The 17,503-nt window shown below is 40.0% G+C and overlaps 1 protein-coding gene across 9 annotated transcripts in view; it reads left to right on the top strand.

Annotated features, from left to right (window-relative positions):
* The window catches only part of PLS3 (plastin 3), an 80,378-nt gene that overhangs the window by 11,715 nt on the left and 51,160 nt on the right, over positions 1 to 17,503 (top strand). For 5 of the 9 annotated variants that reach the window (XM_021686763.1, XM_021686745.1, XM_021686733.1 and 2 more), the window contains exon 1: positions 15,999 to 16,112. The exons of 2 other annotated variants lie outside the window; for them this stretch is intronic. The gene's annotated coding sequence lies outside the window, so the exon portion shown is untranslated. Of the gene's footprint in view, positions 1 to 15,997; positions 16,113 to 16,751; positions 16,816 to 17,503 lie in introns of those variants that run through there. 2 more of the 9 variants (XM_044911958.1, XM_021686771.1) reach the window with 2 other exon arrangements.

Raw genomic sequence — 17,503 nt, 5'->3', positions numbered from 1 at the left:
CTCCCTACCTCCCCAGCCTCCCACCTCCCCATTCTTAAGCAACCACTAATCTACTTTCTGTCTCCATCAATTTCCCCATTCTGGACTTCCATATGAATGGAAAATATAGCCACGTGGTCTTTTGTGACTGGCTTCTTTCACTTGGCGTAGTGTTTTCAAGGTTCATTCCACACTGAAGGTTCATTCACACATGTACCAAGACTTCATTCCTTTTTACAGCTGCATAATATTCCATTGTATGGATGTACCATGTTTTGTTTGTCCATTTATCTGTTGATAGACATTTGTGTTGTTTCTGCTGTTTGGCTATTAGGAAAAATTGAGAATGCTAATAAATGTCTAACCACAGGTCAGCTACTGAGGTAGAGGTGGTACTGACAAGATGACTTTTCATTTATCGCTACTCTGCTGTTACTGTAAATCTTTGCTTTGATTGACTCTGAGCAATCCTGATTTCTACATCTCAATGTAGCTAATTTTTGGTTTCCTATTGTTTAGTAGTGTATTACCAACTTGTTGCCAAATCCTTTTTCCTTAGTAATATTTTCACTTGAATCATTAAAAGCCTGTAAAAGTTGTATAATCACCTTTTCTAAAACTTACTGTGTAATAGAGCTATACAAAATTTCTTGTTTATACACCTTTATTGAACACCTATTAAGTATTAAGTAGTGCACAGGTAAATGATAAACGCTTTGAAACACAATGGTTTCAGTTGACCTAGACCATTATTGAGCACATCTAGTATGTTTATTTTTTAATTTGCTTATCAAATATGAAACAAATTCACAGAACAAAATTCAAAACTATAAAGGGATATAAAGAAAAGAAAATGAGCCTCCTGCCTGCCCCTGACCCCAGTCCCCCATTTCCCTTTCCAGGAGCTGACCATTAGAACTAGTTTCTTGTTTATCCATCCAGAAATAATATTGAATACATTTAATGCTTGCCATTTTCAGAAGAGCTTGGTGTTTTACATTTAGGAAGTTAAGGTTGAGGGATTCTTTACCTACTGACTTAAAAATGAGAAAAAGAGACTATCAAAGGATGATAAAAAGAATCCCCTTCAGTTTCAGATCAGAGTTTTTCTTTCAAGCACCCTTGACCACCTCAGATTCACCGGCATCAGGTCAAAATAGCTAGTGATACCTAGAACACATCTCTCCCATTATGTTTTGGATTCAATCCACAGAGAAGTTTCTGGATCCAGTCTCCTTAGTCTTTTTTTTTAGGTAGGCTACAGGTCCAGCATGGAGCCCAGTGTGGGGCTTGAACTCACGACCCTGAGATCAAGACCTGAGCTGAGATTAAGAGTCGGATACTTAACCATCCAGGCACCGCCCCCACCCCGTCTCCTTAGTCTTATGGGCAGTGCGTATCTTGAGGGCCCTTACATAAGGATAGGCCTCTCTGAGAGAGGAGGGTTGTAGTTCAGCCAAGAAAAGATATAATTTCCAGGAGAGCCATTTAGAACTCCCTGTATAATTACTTAATTCATTTAACAGGCCTTTATTAATTATCAACAGTGTGCCAGGCACTGGTATCACCAAGATAAATAAAACAATGTGCCATCATTTGAAGAGCTCAGAGTCTAATCCAGCCACTGATTTTTATAGATGAGGTGATAGAGGTCTAGTTGATTTTGATTGCCCCCCAGCATACCAAGGTAGAGGACAGTGATGGAAGATGGAGTCTCCTGATACCTAATTCATCACTCTTCTCACCATAAAATTAAACACCACATCCAGAATCCAGCTTTGTTTACTGGGAAAGCCTCTTCCTCTCTGAATTAGCTTATACTAAGTGGTGTTTTCCTTCAGGTGTTAACAAAATGGCAGATGCCAAGTCATTCAAGTTGACATGAACTCTATGAGACACATTTCACCTATAACTTAAGCAGCTTGGTTTAACTCGGCCAGCTCTGCATCACTAATGGAAATTCATTAGCAATGGCTTTACAGTGGTGAATTGTTTTTCTAGGTCATATATTCAGTCCAGACTACTCTTAATGCTAACAAAACTGCAGTCCTAATTACTGATATTAAAAAGTTTCCTATATTGTGATGTATCCAAAGATTTTGAAAACTCTAGTGTCAGTATATTGGATATACATTCTGGGATTTATCACTCTTGATTTCTTTTAAAGTGGCTCTTGTCACTCTGAGAGAGCCAGTATTTCTTCTTTGTTTTACTCCTCACACACACAAAGAATTCCATGTCATTCATTTATTCAAATATCTACTGAATGTCTTCTATAGGTCAGGTAGTGTACTAGGCACTGGTGATAATAACTGACTGAAACAAACAAAACTTACCACCCTTATGAGGTTTACATCCTACTAGGGGGACATAGAAAAGCAACCATGATATAGTGTATTTTTTTTTTAGGCTTTTATTTATTTGACAGAGACACAACGAGAGAGGGAACACAAGCAGGGGGACTGGGAGAGGGAGAAGCAGGCTTCTTGCCGAGCAGGGAGCCCGATGTGGGGCTCGATCCCAGGACCCTGGGATCATGACGTGAGCAGAAGGCAGGTGCTTAACGACTGAGCCACCCAGGCGCCCCAATATGAGGGTCTAGGGAGTGGGAAGAGTGGCATTGCTATTTGCAAATCAGGTGGTCACAGAAGGCTTCACTGACGGGAAGATGTTTGGGGCAAGACATGAAGGAGATCAAGGAGTGAGCCATGCCGTCTCTGTATCAGCACTTCCTTTTTATTGCTGAGTAGTGTTCCATGGTGTAGATGTACTACAGTTTTGTGAACCACTTACCCACTGAAGAACATCTGGGCCATTTCCAATTTTGGCTATTACAAATAAAGCTGCTGTAAACATTTGTGTACAGGTTTTTGTGTGAATGTAAGTTTTTTTTTCTTTAGGATTCATGCCCAAAAAGTGCAGTTTCTGGGTTGTAGGAGAGTTGCATGTTTGGTTTTGTAAGAAACTGCCAAAATGTTTTTCCAAAGTGACTGTGCCATTTAATCTCCCACCAGCAATGTATGAGTGGTGCAGTTTTTCCACATCTTTGCCAGCATTTGGTGTTGTCACTGTTTTTGTTTTTGTTTTTTAGCCATTCTGATAGGTGTGTAGTGATTTCTCATTATGGTTTCATTTTGCATTTCCCAGTGGTTAACGATGTTGAACATCTTTTTATGTGTTTCTTCCCATCTTACACCTCTTTGGTGTAATATCTGTTCATGTCTTTTGCCTATTTTTCTAATTGGATTTTTTAAATGTTGAGTTGTGAGAGGTCCTTTGTCCAATATGTGGTATACAACTATTTTCTCTTAGTCTGTAACTTGTCTTTCCATCCTCTAAACCAAGGTCTTTCACAGAACAAAAGTATTTATTTTGACAAGGCCAAATTTATCACTGTTTATTTTTATGGATTGTCTTCTCCATGTCCTATCTAATACTCCTTCACCAAACATGGTTCCAGAAGAGTTTTTCAAATTTCTTTTCTGAAGTTGTGTGGGGTTATGTTTCACATTTAAGTCTGTGACCCATTTTGAGTTAATTTCTGTGTAAAGGTGTGAGGTTTAGGTTGAGGTTCTTTTTTTTTTTTTTTTAATGGTTCTCCAATTGCCCAAGCACTGCTCCTTCACCTATATGCTTCTGCACCCTTGTCACAAATCAGTTGAGCATACTCATGTAGGTCTATTTCTGGGTTCTCTGGTCTGTTCCATCATTCTGTGTCTGTTGCCCTGCCAATCCCACCTTGTCTTGGTTGCTACAGCCATAAGATAGGATTTGACACCAAGCAGAGTGATTCCACCCACTTTATTTTTCAATATATTTTACCTGTGCCAAGACCTATTTGTTTCCACATAAGTTTTTAGAATAAGCTGGTCTGTGACTATGCAAAACTCTGCTAGGATGTTGATAGAAATTGCATTGATGAATTAGAATTTTGAGATTGCACATGTAATGTTACTTAAGGTAAAAATGGCAATTCCAGTAAGGAAGACAATTTAATTCCTTCTGTGGTCTCATGCTAGGTCTTATTTTCTACAGTCGTCCCAATTTATGTGATTTTTATTTTTTATTTATCTTTTTTAAAGATTTATTTATTTATTTAAGCAATCTCCACACCCTTCATGGGGCTCGAATTCACGACCCCGAGATCAAGAGCCACACGTTCCACCGACTGAGCCAGCCAGGCGCCCCAACTGCTGTGATTTTTAAATCATTGAATGAATATTAATTAATTAATTAATTAATATAATTATAGTGAATTTTACCACCACTCTTCAGACATAACTTGGATGCCTCTTTTTGATTGCCAAAATTGGAAAGTTTCCTTTTTTTCAAAGGAATGTCACATTCTTGATTTAGATACATAACTTTTAGGTTGTAAGTCATTGACCTATTTTTTAATTTAAAACGTTTTTGAAGGCTTACTTCCAGAATTTTTAAGACCCTACCCCACCCTCCCACCCCTACATTAGACTTTTGTGTACAAGGTTCCTAAACCTATTGTTCTGCCTTAAGGAAATTATGGTTTACCTCTCCTGTTGTTTTAAACAAATGCATTTCCTCAAATAGCAAAATAGAATATGCCGCTAAAGCATTGGGATTTAGGGTATTGAAGTTTGCGATGTGTTTGTTATTCACGAATAGTAAATCAAAAGTTTTAAATGAAAACTTTTGTGCATTCTCCTGCTTTGATCTTTGATTCTGCAAAAGAAAGTCTTAAAAATTACAAAAAGAATCTGGTAAACCTCTTAATTTAAATAGGACACTTGGAAACTTACTCTTAGGTGTAAGAAAAAAAGAAGGGGACTGTTAAATTGATTAGGGTTGAAGAAGAATGGAAGAGAAAATGTCACCTTGTTGCTTTTGGGTGAGGGAAAGTGAATGAGATCATGCTTTCATTTCTGTCTTGCTTTCTCAAGATAAAGCTTTTCCACCCTTCTTTCTGCTTAATGATTCAGGGTGGAAACACCAAAAAACCTCTGGCTATCTTTCCCATCCTGTTTATATTCTAGATCGGCTTTTATTGTTTTAACAAAATATATCACTGGTGGCCTATAACATTATGTATGTGGTATTAAATGGTTAGGCTTAGACAGGAATTTGAAAATCACAGTCCAACTATACTACCTTAAATACAGCTAGCAGAATTAACTTCTCAATAATGAAAACTTCCCTAAGTTAGAGCCTATGGCTCATAGTTTTAGTGTAATCATTATAGTGAATTTTACCACCACTAATATCAGCCATTGTTTCTCCCCCTCACCTACACCGAACTTTGTTTAGGTAATGGCCACGGCTGCACCATAACCTTCCCTGTAATCGAAAAAAACATGTAATTTAAGGAAGAATGCAATGAAATGGTGCCCGTCATAAACGGGTATTCCAATTTCTTTTTTCACATAGAGGTTATCTGCGTTTGTTTGTATCTATTTGGTCTAATGAGAGGCTTAAAAGTGCATTCTTTAAAGCAGTGAATTCTCAGGGGCGCCTGGGTGGCTCAATCAGTTAAGCGTCTGCCTTTGGCTCAGGTCGTGATCCCAGGGTCCTGGGATCGAGCCCCACATCGGGCTCTCTGCTCAGCGGGGAGCCTGCCTCCCCCTCTCCCTCTGCCCCTCTCCCCTGCTCGTGTGCTCACTCACTCTCTCTCTCTCAAATAAATAAAATCTTTTAAAAAATGCAAAAAAAATAAAGCAGTGAATTCTCAGAATCATTAAGCCTATGACAGTCTACCCCATCAAAAGAACACTGCTAGCGGCTTTAGCCAACTTCTGAGGTAACATAGTACCAGGGAGAGGGATAAACTGAGAGAGGGAAGAAGTTACCCTGGTGTGGGTGACTTTTTGCTAACAATATGATTTTTAGCAAGTGAAGGCCATACAAGCCATTTGTTTTGTGGCAGAATTATAAGGAGACTTTTTAGCTGTAGCAGCTAACAGATTGCCAAATAAAATATTGAGCAAGCAGCACTGGTCAGTTATAATTTGGTCTCTAAAAACCGGAGCCAGCATAGTGTAATGTTTATGGATTCAACTTCATTCTCAAAGAAATAAAATTGGGGCATCTCAGCAAAAATATAATTAATAATGTTTATGGGGCATCTCCCACATGTTTGAATAGTAAGGGCAGAGAACACTCTATGAGACCACAGTATTTTTGCAGCCAGTCTTAAGGATAACCCTACATTGTGTTCAGGATTCTGTGTTGGGCTAAATTTAACAAATGACCATTATGTGTGGAAAATAGCGACCATTGTTGTTGAATTAAACTCTCTGTGGAGATGCAAAAAATCTTTTAATTAAGCTAATAAAAATTAATGGCAACATAACCAAAGAAAGTAACCATAAAAGAATGGATAGAAGCAGAAAACTTTGTGCAATTGTTGAATGATACCTAGTAAAGGAACCTGGTACGTGGGGTAAAGCTGGGGACTGTGTACTTGCCTAAAAAATTCCAAAAGCATACATACACAGAAATTTGGATTTTTAAGCTAGACCTTTAAGCTGGCTGTTCATGGCAAACTTCCCAATGAAATGGAATTAATTTGTGTTGTGTTTTGAAAATGTATGTAGGTGCTTGCAAGAATTACATTGAAGGGTTAGATTCACCTAGAGTACTTGGTGGTTCTTAAAGTGAATATTGGCAACCTTAAAGATGTTTTATTAGACAATGAGGCAACAATTTTTCTCTGGGAACATGTCTCCACGGTAATAGTGGAAGTCAGAAAATATTTCACATGCAAATATATCTGAACCCCTTCATGAATGCATTTAACACTTTGAAGTGAGGGCAACATCTGGTAACAAGTAGAAACCAGCGTTTTATAAACTACTGCTTCATGTTACCACTTCATCTGAATTAGTCATTTAAAGGGGTTTTATAGTTCTTCCTAAGAACTGACAAGGTTAATCTTGGACTAGGGCAGGCAGGCAGGAAATGCTAAGGCCGCGCTTCTTTTGAAGGTTTCAGTATTCCTTGTGAGGTTGAAAAGTACTCATTTTAAAGTTTAGAAAACTATCAGCAATGGTGTCTTGACAGCTAAGTGAGATTTTTCTTTCTTTGTGTGGTAAATTTGAGGGAACAGTCGATAAAATTCAGAGTTCCTTCTACTTTCCATTCCACTTCTTTCCTCTGAAGGGCCTTTATTTCCTAAAAGCAGAGAACTTTAAGAATCCTTCCTTTCATATTTCATTATGATCGTGGATTCGGTGCCACTGGGAAGATGTCACCTACAGTTTGTTTTGCCAGATTAGCTCTCAGAAATCCTCTTATTTTGTAGAGTCACCCAATGTGACAAGAGTAGATACCTTTTATGTGTATATTTGGTTTTGCATTACAAGCGCTAAAAGTTTGCTCTTGGTTATGTAATAAACCACCATAGCAAATGAGTTTAATTCTTTTTTTTTTTTTTAGATTTAATTTATTTATTTGAGAGAGAGCGAGAGATAGCGAGAGAGCGAGCGAGAGATAGCGAGAGAGCGAGTGAGAGATAGCGAGAAAGAGAACGTGAGCAGGCGGGGAGAGGGAGAAGCAGGCTCCCCCCTGAGCAGGGAGCCAGATGTGGGGCTTGATCCCAGGACTCCAGGATCATGACCTGAGCCAAAGGCAGATGCTTAACTGACTGAGGCACCCAAGTGCCCCGAATTTAATTCCTTTTGGATGCAATGTCATTGTCATATATTATGTGTGCCAAGCACTGTTCTAGATGCTTGAGATAGATTGGTAAACAAAGCAGACAAATCACTGCCTTCCTAGAGCTTAATAAATATTAAATATTGAAGCAGCAGAGCAATTTTAAATCATTTAATACTCTCAGCTTTTGAAGACTTTCATTGCATAAGTCTCGAGAACTCTTACACATTTTATCTGAAGTTGGAATAGGGGAAAAATTGACAATTTGTTTGGAATCCATGGCAGGAAGCTGGAACCTGATAAGGAAATAATTGATTTTTTGCTTGTCACTTTTATTTTTCATTTATTAATGTTATAATCAGATCCCTTGAGTAACTGAGGAATGTTACTAGTTTAACGTGTGGATTTATTCTTCAGGATGGGCTTTAATTCGTGTGGAGGGAGGGGGTGAAAAGGACACAGTAGCCCTAACGTATGGCATTTATAAACGTTGCCTTCAGTCATTTGAAGGATTCTAGAATACTTAGCGTTCTCCATGGAAAATGAATGTATTGCTCAGTTATTTTTGCCTATGTGAGTTGTACAAGAGCTGAGTCAAAGGATATGACATGATGGTTCCTGTCCTGCAGCGAAATAAGATGATGGCTTTGTGGTGGAAACATGATGTGGTCATGCCCATATTCGCTCACATCCCTCGTTCGTTTCCTTTTAGAGAGCAACACCAGAGAGGCTCTCTCGTTTCTTCGTGTCTCAGTTTCTGTTTGTATTTTCTTTTCCTGCTGTTTGTCCTTTCTCTTTTCTGCAAATTGCATTGTGATGACTGGCAATTCGGTGGGCCCAATGTGTGCTTTGCAATAGGATAGGTCCCCCCCCCCCCCCCCGAGGATGGCCGTGGCATAAGATGCCATTATAACCATTTTAGGGAATTCATGACATATATGGACACAGATGCTCTGAGTGAGCCCTTTGTGTGTGAAAGGCATGTTTCATAGCCTTTATATTTCCTGATGCCATCAAGTACAGTGCCTTTTACAGAGCGGATGCTCATTTGATATTTGTCTCAGTGAATGAATATGAGGCAGGAATTTTATTTTTGCTTGCCAGTGTACTGAATACTCTCTTCTAAGCACATGGAATTTTGTGTATTTTCATGGACATTCTCAAACATACAAAGTAAAATAGCATATGTGAATTACACCCCCCCTAGCTTTAACAGTCATCAAAATTTGATGTTCTTATTTCATCTTTTCTCTCGCCTTCCTTTTTATTTGTTGTTTGGGATTTACTTTAAAATACCCCGTATATTATGCATAAGTACTACTGCATATCTAGTTTTAATTAATTAATTTTGGGGTGCCTGGGTGGCTCAGTGGGTTGAGCATCTGCCTTCGGCTCAGGTCATGATCCTGGGGTCCTGGGATCGAGCCCCACGTCGGGCTCCTTGCTCAGCGGGGAGCCTGCTTCTCCCTGTGCCTACCACTCCCCCTGCTTGTGCTCTCTCTCTCTGACAGATAAAGAAATAAAATCTTTAAAAAAATAAAATGAAAAAATTAATTTTTATGTATTTATTTAGTTAAAGATTTGTTTATTTGAGAGAGAGTGCACGTGCGAGTGGGGAGAGGGGCAGAAGGAGAGGGAGAAGCACACTCCCTGCTGAGCACAGAGCCATGCAACATGCGCCTCCATCCCAAACCATGAGATCACAACCTGAGCCTAAACCAAAAGTCGGAAGCTTAACCGACTGAGCCACCCAGGCACCCCACAGCACACCTAGTTTTTAATATTTTATTTTTTTATTTTTATTTTTTAAAAGTAAGCTCTAGGCCCAATGTGGGACTTGAACTCACGACCTTGAGATCAAGAGTCACATGCTCCACTGACTGAGCCAGGCAGGTGCCCTTAGTTTTTAATATTTTAATATAGTAATACTTTATGCATTTCACACAGACTTTAACTTTCAAACCCTTTCTTTGTGTTTTAGTTTATGTCAGAGAAACACTTAACTGTTTATCAGAAGAAAAATCTGATTTGCCACCCATGAGCTGGGTATTTTGAAACAATTTTGTAACAAATATATTGCCATTCTTAATTTAAAAATTTATTAAAAGTTTCTCAACTACACTATCATGGTAAATTCATGTCTTACAGACATGGACCTCATTCTGCAAAATGTGGCTTGGAATGGATAAGCTGTATAATGGTCCCCTCAGAATTGATATCAATGCATTAATTTTCTTCATAATTCAGCAGCCACAGAACTCGCATGAAAACCTATCCATGCAATTCTGGTAATTGTAGTCTCAGTTTTGAAATTTCTTGTCAAAACCTACACACCTGGGGTGCCTGGGTGACAGTCGGTTGAGCATCTGACTCTTGGTTTCAGCTCAGGTCGTGATCTCGGGGTTATAAGATCGAGCCCCACGTCGGGCTCCACACACAGTGCGAAGTCTTCAGATTCTCTCTCCCTCTCCCTCTGCCCCTCCCGCTCATGCTCTCTCTCTCTCTCTCTAAAATAAATAAATCTTAAAAAAAAACCCTACACGCTTTATGTGTTTTGTCTCTCTAAAATTCGATGACTTCATGAGAAATGTTACTAAATAAAGCACCAGTTCTCTAAAAAAGCATTGGCCTACGGGCCCTTGGGGATCAAAATTACTTGCATACTGATACTAAGATGTTACTTGCTTTTTCATCTTTGTTGACATTTGCACCACAGGTGCCAAAGCAATGGTGGTAAAACTACCTGGTGCCTTAGCAAGACGCAAAGCAGCGGCACCGCCCTGTATTAGTCGTCACGAAATTCAACCCCATACCCTTAGAGTTAAAGACCTACAACATGGCTTTCACTTATGAATGTCCTTAATGAAGCAGGAAACATTAATTTTATTAACTCTGAACTCTTGGGCATATATCTTTTAATATTTAAAGTTTTTCTGCTGGATGGACACTGGTTGTCCTGAGGAAAAGTACGTGTGCAGTTGTTTGAGTTGCAAGCTAAATTAGCCGCATCTTTTCAAAATAGAAAACTGTTTTTACTGAAAGAGTGAATGACACACTAACTGATTATTCAGACCTGAGTATTTGGCAGATATCTTATCAAAAATGAACCAAGTGAGGGGCACCTCACTGGCTCAGTCGGGAGAGCATGCGGCTCTTGATCTCGGGGTCGTGAGTTCAAACCCACATTGGGTATAGAGATTACTTAAAAACTTTTAAAAATGAACCAAGTGTGCCTGTTACTACAAGGCAAACAACTGAGAGTATTTGTTGCCAAGGATAAAATTAGAGCTCTCAAGCAAAAATTCAAAGTTTTGAAAGCTTGCATCAGCCATCAAGTGTCAATACATAGATTTTTCTGAGATCAGTGGAGTTTTTAATTAAAGTGATTTGTTAGATATTGTAAAATGAAGTGGGACAACATTTGGAAGATCTGCATTAGTCAAACAGTATTGTTCCAAATGACCCGTGCGTGATGTTACAAAATCAGGCATGGGTAAAAGGCCCATTTTTTTTTTTAAGCTTTTATTCATTTATTTGACAGAGAGAGACACAGAGAGAGAGGGAACGCAAGCAGGGGGAGTGGGAGAGGGAGAAGCAGCCTTCCTGCTGAGCAGGGAGCCCGATGTGGGGCTCGATCCCAGGACCCTGGGATCATGACCTGAGCCGAAGGCAGACACTTAACGACTGAGCCACCCAGGCACCCCTAAAAGGCCCATTTAATGTGCATGGGAGACCAATGGATTTTAATGTAACAGTAGGAAAAATTCATCTGTATGGTATCAAATTCCACACTGTAACTAACATTTAAGAAACTACCACTTCTCAAGTTTCGGTGTAGCATTATAAGGAAGAATATCCATAATTATCTGAAAGGGCTCTTAAAATACTTCTTTCAACAATGTATCTGTGCGAGGCCATATTTTCTGAATACACTTGAACCTAAAACAACATTGAGTGCAGAGGCAGGTATGAAAATCCACTTGTCTTTGTATTAAGTTAAATGATAAAGCAGTTTGCAAAAATGTAAACAATACATTTTCCACTCATTTTGGGGGGGAATCTAGTGATTTTTATTAAAGATGTTACTTATGTTAACATGTGATGGTTTATTGTTACTTCAAATAAATACCTTGAAATTTTCCCAGCTGTAGTTTCTAATATGATAAATGCATTGATGGATCTAACCCTCATATCAAAAAGCTCTTTGGGGTTCTTAGGTCCTGAGACCAAAAATTTAGGAATCGTTGAGTTTTTGTTGTTTCTGGTCCTTTCCCTTTTCCTCTCCTGTTTCCTTTTCTTTCTTCTTTCCTTCTTTTTTTTTTTTTGAATGAGACCCTCAGAATAGAAAGGTGTATGGCATCTGAGTTGTTCCTTTGTATGGTTTTACTATCTATGAACGGAACACAGATGGCTTTTTTCCCCCAGTGTCATTGAGATGTAATTGACATTAACATTGCATTGCATTAATTTCAGAGTACCACATAATGATTCGATGTATGTATCGATCATTTCACATCATTGTGAAATGATCCCCACAAAAAGGCTAGTGAATGTCCAACACCTCACATAGTTAGTTAGACATAGTTAGATTTTCTTATGATGAGAACTTTTAGAATTTACTCTCTTAGCAAACTTCAAATATACATTTCAGTATTGTTAACTGTAGTCACAACAGATGTCTTTTAAATCGGTTACTTGACTTGTCTGTAGTTCAGCTGACAATTTTTGGAGGACTCAAACGCTTAAAACTACCTTCTATGTATTTCAACCTTTTGTTTTAGTGCATTAGGACAAAGTATATAATTTAATGTGTAATAATAAGACATCCTATTTTAAGGTTTTGATTACTTTGTTACACAAATACAGAGCTAATACATCCTTACTGTTGAGGAGACATCCCTTGGAATACCGAAATAATGAAGATATATTTGTAGCTTATGTCCGCCTCAAATATGAAAAGAATGATAACATAAGCCAGACACACTTGATTGTTAAAGTGGACACATCCGTGCTGCAGGAAGTTCGTGTACCTAATAACTGCTCCTAGTATAAATTTCCTAAACATTCCAATATTGTCCAAAATACAGTAGCAGTTCCCTGCCTGTAACCTCTGTACGATCCCTTTGCTTTGAAGCTTCACTCACTGTGAGTGTTATTATTTGTTTGTTCACCTTATAAGGCATGCAGATGGGTAAAACTGTGTTTCATTAGAGGACAATAGGTCAGTGTTACTGAGGTGTGTCTAAGCACAGTGGGAGAGGCCTCCAGTGTATATGTCACACATAGAAAGAATATACTCGGTACTGGGTGTGGTGGAAAGCATGACGTTTGAATGAGAGTTACCCTGATACATCTGTGAAACTCTCAGGCAACTTCGGGTGTGCCTCTTTCCTTCCTTTCCACCCTTAGGGGTGTGTGTGTGTGTGTGTGTCCGTCCACAGGTGCGCGTGTGTGAGCTTTTCACTTTATGGATCTGGTTGTACCATCTGAGTGTGCATCATGGTGGATTTGGAATGTGGCACCAATGTGGTTTTCATTGTGTGGCCTGCTTAGAAAAAACGTGGAACGTCTTCCACAACCCCTGCCATTTTCTGTTCCCACACCAACTTTCACTACCCACAGTAAAAGCAGAGATTCCGTTCCCACACAAGAGTCACACGCAGGCACACGCACCAACACGCCCCCCCCACCCCGGCCCTGCACACCCACACATACCTTAGAGGATGAGACACTGAGGTTACAAAATGGGCCGCAGACTAAAACTGGTTCAATTACTGAGGCGGTAGAACCATCTTTTCGAAAATGGCCTCCTAATTCCTCAGGAGAAGATGGGCCTTTTTGAAGGGAGTATCCATCCATCCATCCATCCCGGGAACTTTCACAACCTCACGAGGTTTTGCAGTTTACCTGAGTTCTGCGATGTTGCCAATAGACTTTAAAACCAGAGCCTGGGTGTTGACGGGATCTCCCTGTGATCACAGACTAGCCTTAGAGTTCACTAAGCTAGAAAGGAGACTCATTCCCCCAGATGGCCAAGGGCAGGTCAAGGGAAGCTGGTCCCAGGTAGCATTATTATTGAAGAGGTCCATAGCCCTTGAGACAGACCCATCTAAGTGGTTGGACGGGACAAGTGTGGGGCAGAGAAGGTAAGGCTGGGAAAACCCACCATTTCGGGTCTAAGGCGGATACTGTCACCTTGCCTGAGGCAATTGCACCCCCAGTTTTCTGTAAAATGCATGATAATACGCACGTGTATGTCCTTCCTTCCGGTTGGCTCCAAGTGTTCCAGACATACTTACTATGTCCTATGTTCCCTGGCAGGCTGCAGGCCGATAATGCTGTGCTCACTTTTACAAATGGAGAAATCAAGACTCCAGAACGTTGAAGGGGCTTCACGTAGTGAGTCAGCCACGGAGACAGATGGAAAAACACATCCTCTGGCTCCTGCCGCTATATTCCTTCTCTTCCGGATTTGTTGCTTTTTGATATTTCATGCAGTTTTTGTGATTGATGAAATAAAGTGCTTCCATTAAGAAGACAAAATGTAGGGGCGCCTGGGTGGCTCAGATGGTTAAGTGTCTGCCTTTGGCTCAGGTCATGATCCCAGGGTCCTGGGATCGAGCCCCACATCGGGCTCCCTGCTTGGCGGGGAGCCTGCTTCTCCCTCACCCTCCTACTGTTACCCCAGTTTGTGCTCTCTTGCTCTCTCTGTCAAATAAATAAATAAAATCTTAAAAAAAAAAAAAAAGACAAAATGTAATCCAGGGTACGCTAATGGCAGTTAGTGATGAGGGCAGGAGAATACCCTGAACCTTTTTACAAGCGAGTGCAGTCGGAGTTGCCTCCTTATTTTGAGAATTCAATATGTTGTCAGAAAATGCTTTGGTTTGCTTTCGATTATTTATAAAGGGCTGGAGTGGGGCGCCTGGGTGGCTCAGGCGGTTAAGCGTCTGCCTTCAGCCCTGGTCATGATCCCAAGATAGAGCCCCATGTCAGGCTCCCTGCTCCGCGGGGAGTCTGCTTCTCCCTCTGCCTGCCGCTCCCCCCTGGCTGGTGCTCTCTCTCTCTCTCAAATAAATAAATAAAATCTTTAAAAAGGGGGGGGGGCTGGAATGTCTCTGATCTCACTGTCCTTCGTATTAGGTAGATAGGGCAGATGGTATTACGCATGTTATATCCCAGAAAGATCATAATAATGTCTGCCGCTTAGCACCTCGCTGGAGCCAGACATTCTTTAATCATTATAGTAACCCTGTGAAGTATGTGGAATTAGCTCGATCTATATAGATACGAACCTAGGGCTCAGACAAGCTAAGTAGTTGTGCAAGGTCATGCAGAAGTCAAGTCTGGCAGACTCCTAAGACCCTGACGCTTGCGCTGTGCCCCTTCCCTTTCAAATGATCGACTTGCCCCATGTCCGTATTAGAAATGGTCTCTTGAGCCTGGCACAGCACCCCTATGGATTTTCTCTTCTCTCCCCTAAAAGGCACTCAGAGAACCATTTGCTTAATTTAGCAATTGACTGACTAGAATTGCTCGATTGGTTTAAAAGCAAATTTCAGTAGGAAGACTACCAATTATCACATACTCAATGCCTACCATGTGCCAGGATATGATCTCAATTTTGAACGCATACTAGATCACTTAAGCATCCCAACAAACGTACAAGATAGTGACTATTACCTGAGGTCGTTACTATTACCCTCCCTAGATGAGAAAATAGAGGCACAGGAGCTTAAGCAACTTCCCCAAGGACTCACACAGCCCTTAACTACTCTGTGGTACTGCCCCTGAATAGAAAATTATTCAGTTCAGCCAAGTATTGGCTTACTTCCTATGTGCCATGCCTGTAGAAAATACAGTTCCCACACTCAATAGCTGACCTTTTCAAAAGAAAACAAGACCTAGATCCTTGGCAATAAATGCTACAACACCTAGTGTATGGAGCATAAATGTTGTATGAAGGCATGAATAGGTATAGACTGAAATGAACAATAGAGAACGCAAGTAGTCCGAGACCGTTCATTTGCCTTTCTAAGTAATGTACTTTCCTATGGACGAGTGACTTGGGCACTGGGGAGAAGCTGGTTCCATGTGTTCTAAAATAAGCAGGTTACTTGGCTAATGTTCAAGTTCTAAATAGGTATGTGGGTTGTAGCTATTTGACCTGAACCAACTTCTAAATTCCCTTGTGTTCTTGCAGGATTTCAGTGGAGCTGGAATTTAAAAAAAAAAAAAAAATTAACTTTTCCCTACATCTCGTAAAGTTAGAATTTATTAATATTTGGCAGAATACCACGAGGCTGTCAGGAAGGTGATTCGTAAGCATTGTATCATTCCTTTGTCAGGGTGTTCTCTTTTTCTAGCAGGAAGTGTTATGACTTGCTCTCCAAAGTTGCAATTGTAAGAAGAATGTTGGGTTTCCAGATTGGCTTTCTGGGCGTGGGAGGTTCCTTCTATTAGTGCTGCTAGAGAGAAAGAAACAGGTTTGCTCTCGTCGCAGAAGGGTAACTATTTTAATACTATTTTGTTAGGCTCTAACTTCTCGATGACTGAATATTTAAGCAGAAATTTATTTAAAAAGCTTGAGATTCTTACTATGTGTTTGGGTAGTTAAGCATTTGGAGATGCATTCTAAACGTTACTTACTCAAGGAGAACCAAATATAAGAGAAGATTTTTGAAGTTTTAGAATCTAAAATTATCTCTTTATATTCTGCCTTTTCATTATTTGGGGAATATTCTAGGGACTTTGTACTTTCTAAAAATTGCGTTTGCAATCTTAATGATATACCTGTGTCTATCACGTTAGAGGCTCAGAGGTTTAAATGGCAGAAACTATTAGTTTATATCTGGGGGGCGGGGGGAGTAGAATTTCAGATGCCTTTGATGCCTTTGATCCATAAATGGTTTTTCAAAATTCTGTGGCAAAGATGAGGTAGCTGTCATGACAGAATAGGTTATGATTAGACCAGTATTCTGCTCTTATGAAACGACTTGTGACAAAGTTGTGTTACTGTTTGTTTATATTTTACAAGATACCTGAAAATCATTGGTGTTGAAATTTTGGTGCTGTTATTGTGACATGGTAGTGATGGTGATTTCCGGTGCCCACAAACTCGTCAGGGATTTCCATCCATTGGTGATCATAGATGTTTTATTTCTCCTTGTTTCAGCAGAGCTAGATATCCAACTCTGATGCGTGTATGCAGTAAGAAGTGTTTTCTCAATTAACAAGTACTATATTTGAGAACATAGAAGCAGGGTATGTAACATTGCAGGAGGCACTTTTAGAGACTAACAGATAAGCTTTCAGCTTAGCTCAAAGTCTAAGCTAAAATTGTATCTCTAGTGATTTCTGAGTTGTGCATCCTAATATTTTGTTTTGAATTGAAGCATGTTAACTAGTCTGATCTTGCCTTGTGATGTGTGTGTGTATGTGTGTGGGTCTAGTACACACAGAGACACATACACGCACACACCTGAAGGTTGGCCTTGGCTTCAGTGTTAATTTTCCTAGGAAAGGACAATACCCCTCGGATGTGAAGATTAGTTAATTTCTTTAGCAGCAAACGTATTTTTTCTTTCTTTCTTTTTTTTTTTTTTAAAGATTTTACTTATTTATTTGACAGAGAGAGACACAGTGAGAGAGGGAACACAAGCAGGGGGAGGGGGAGAGGGAGAAGCAGGCTCCCCGCCGAGCAGGGAGCCCGATGTGGGGCTCGATCCGGACCCCAGGATCATGACCTGAGCCCAAGGCAGACGCTTAACGACTGAGCCACCCAGGCACCCCGCAAATGTATTTTTTCATGAATTATTCAGATATTTGGGGAAAGTGTCAATGTTTACTTCGGAAATATAGACAGGCTTAGACCTTTGTAAAGGAGAGTGTGCTGTTT

This window comes from Neomonachus schauinslandi, chromosome X (genome assembly GCF_002201575.2).
Source record: "Neomonachus schauinslandi chromosome X, ASM220157v2, whole genome shotgun sequence".
NCBI classification, from domain to species: Eukaryota; Metazoa; Chordata; class Mammalia; order Carnivora; family Phocidae; genus Neomonachus; species Neomonachus schauinslandi.
The sequence above is the reverse complement of the archived record's forward strand: the minus strand, read 5'-3'. Positions and strand labels throughout refer to the sequence as shown.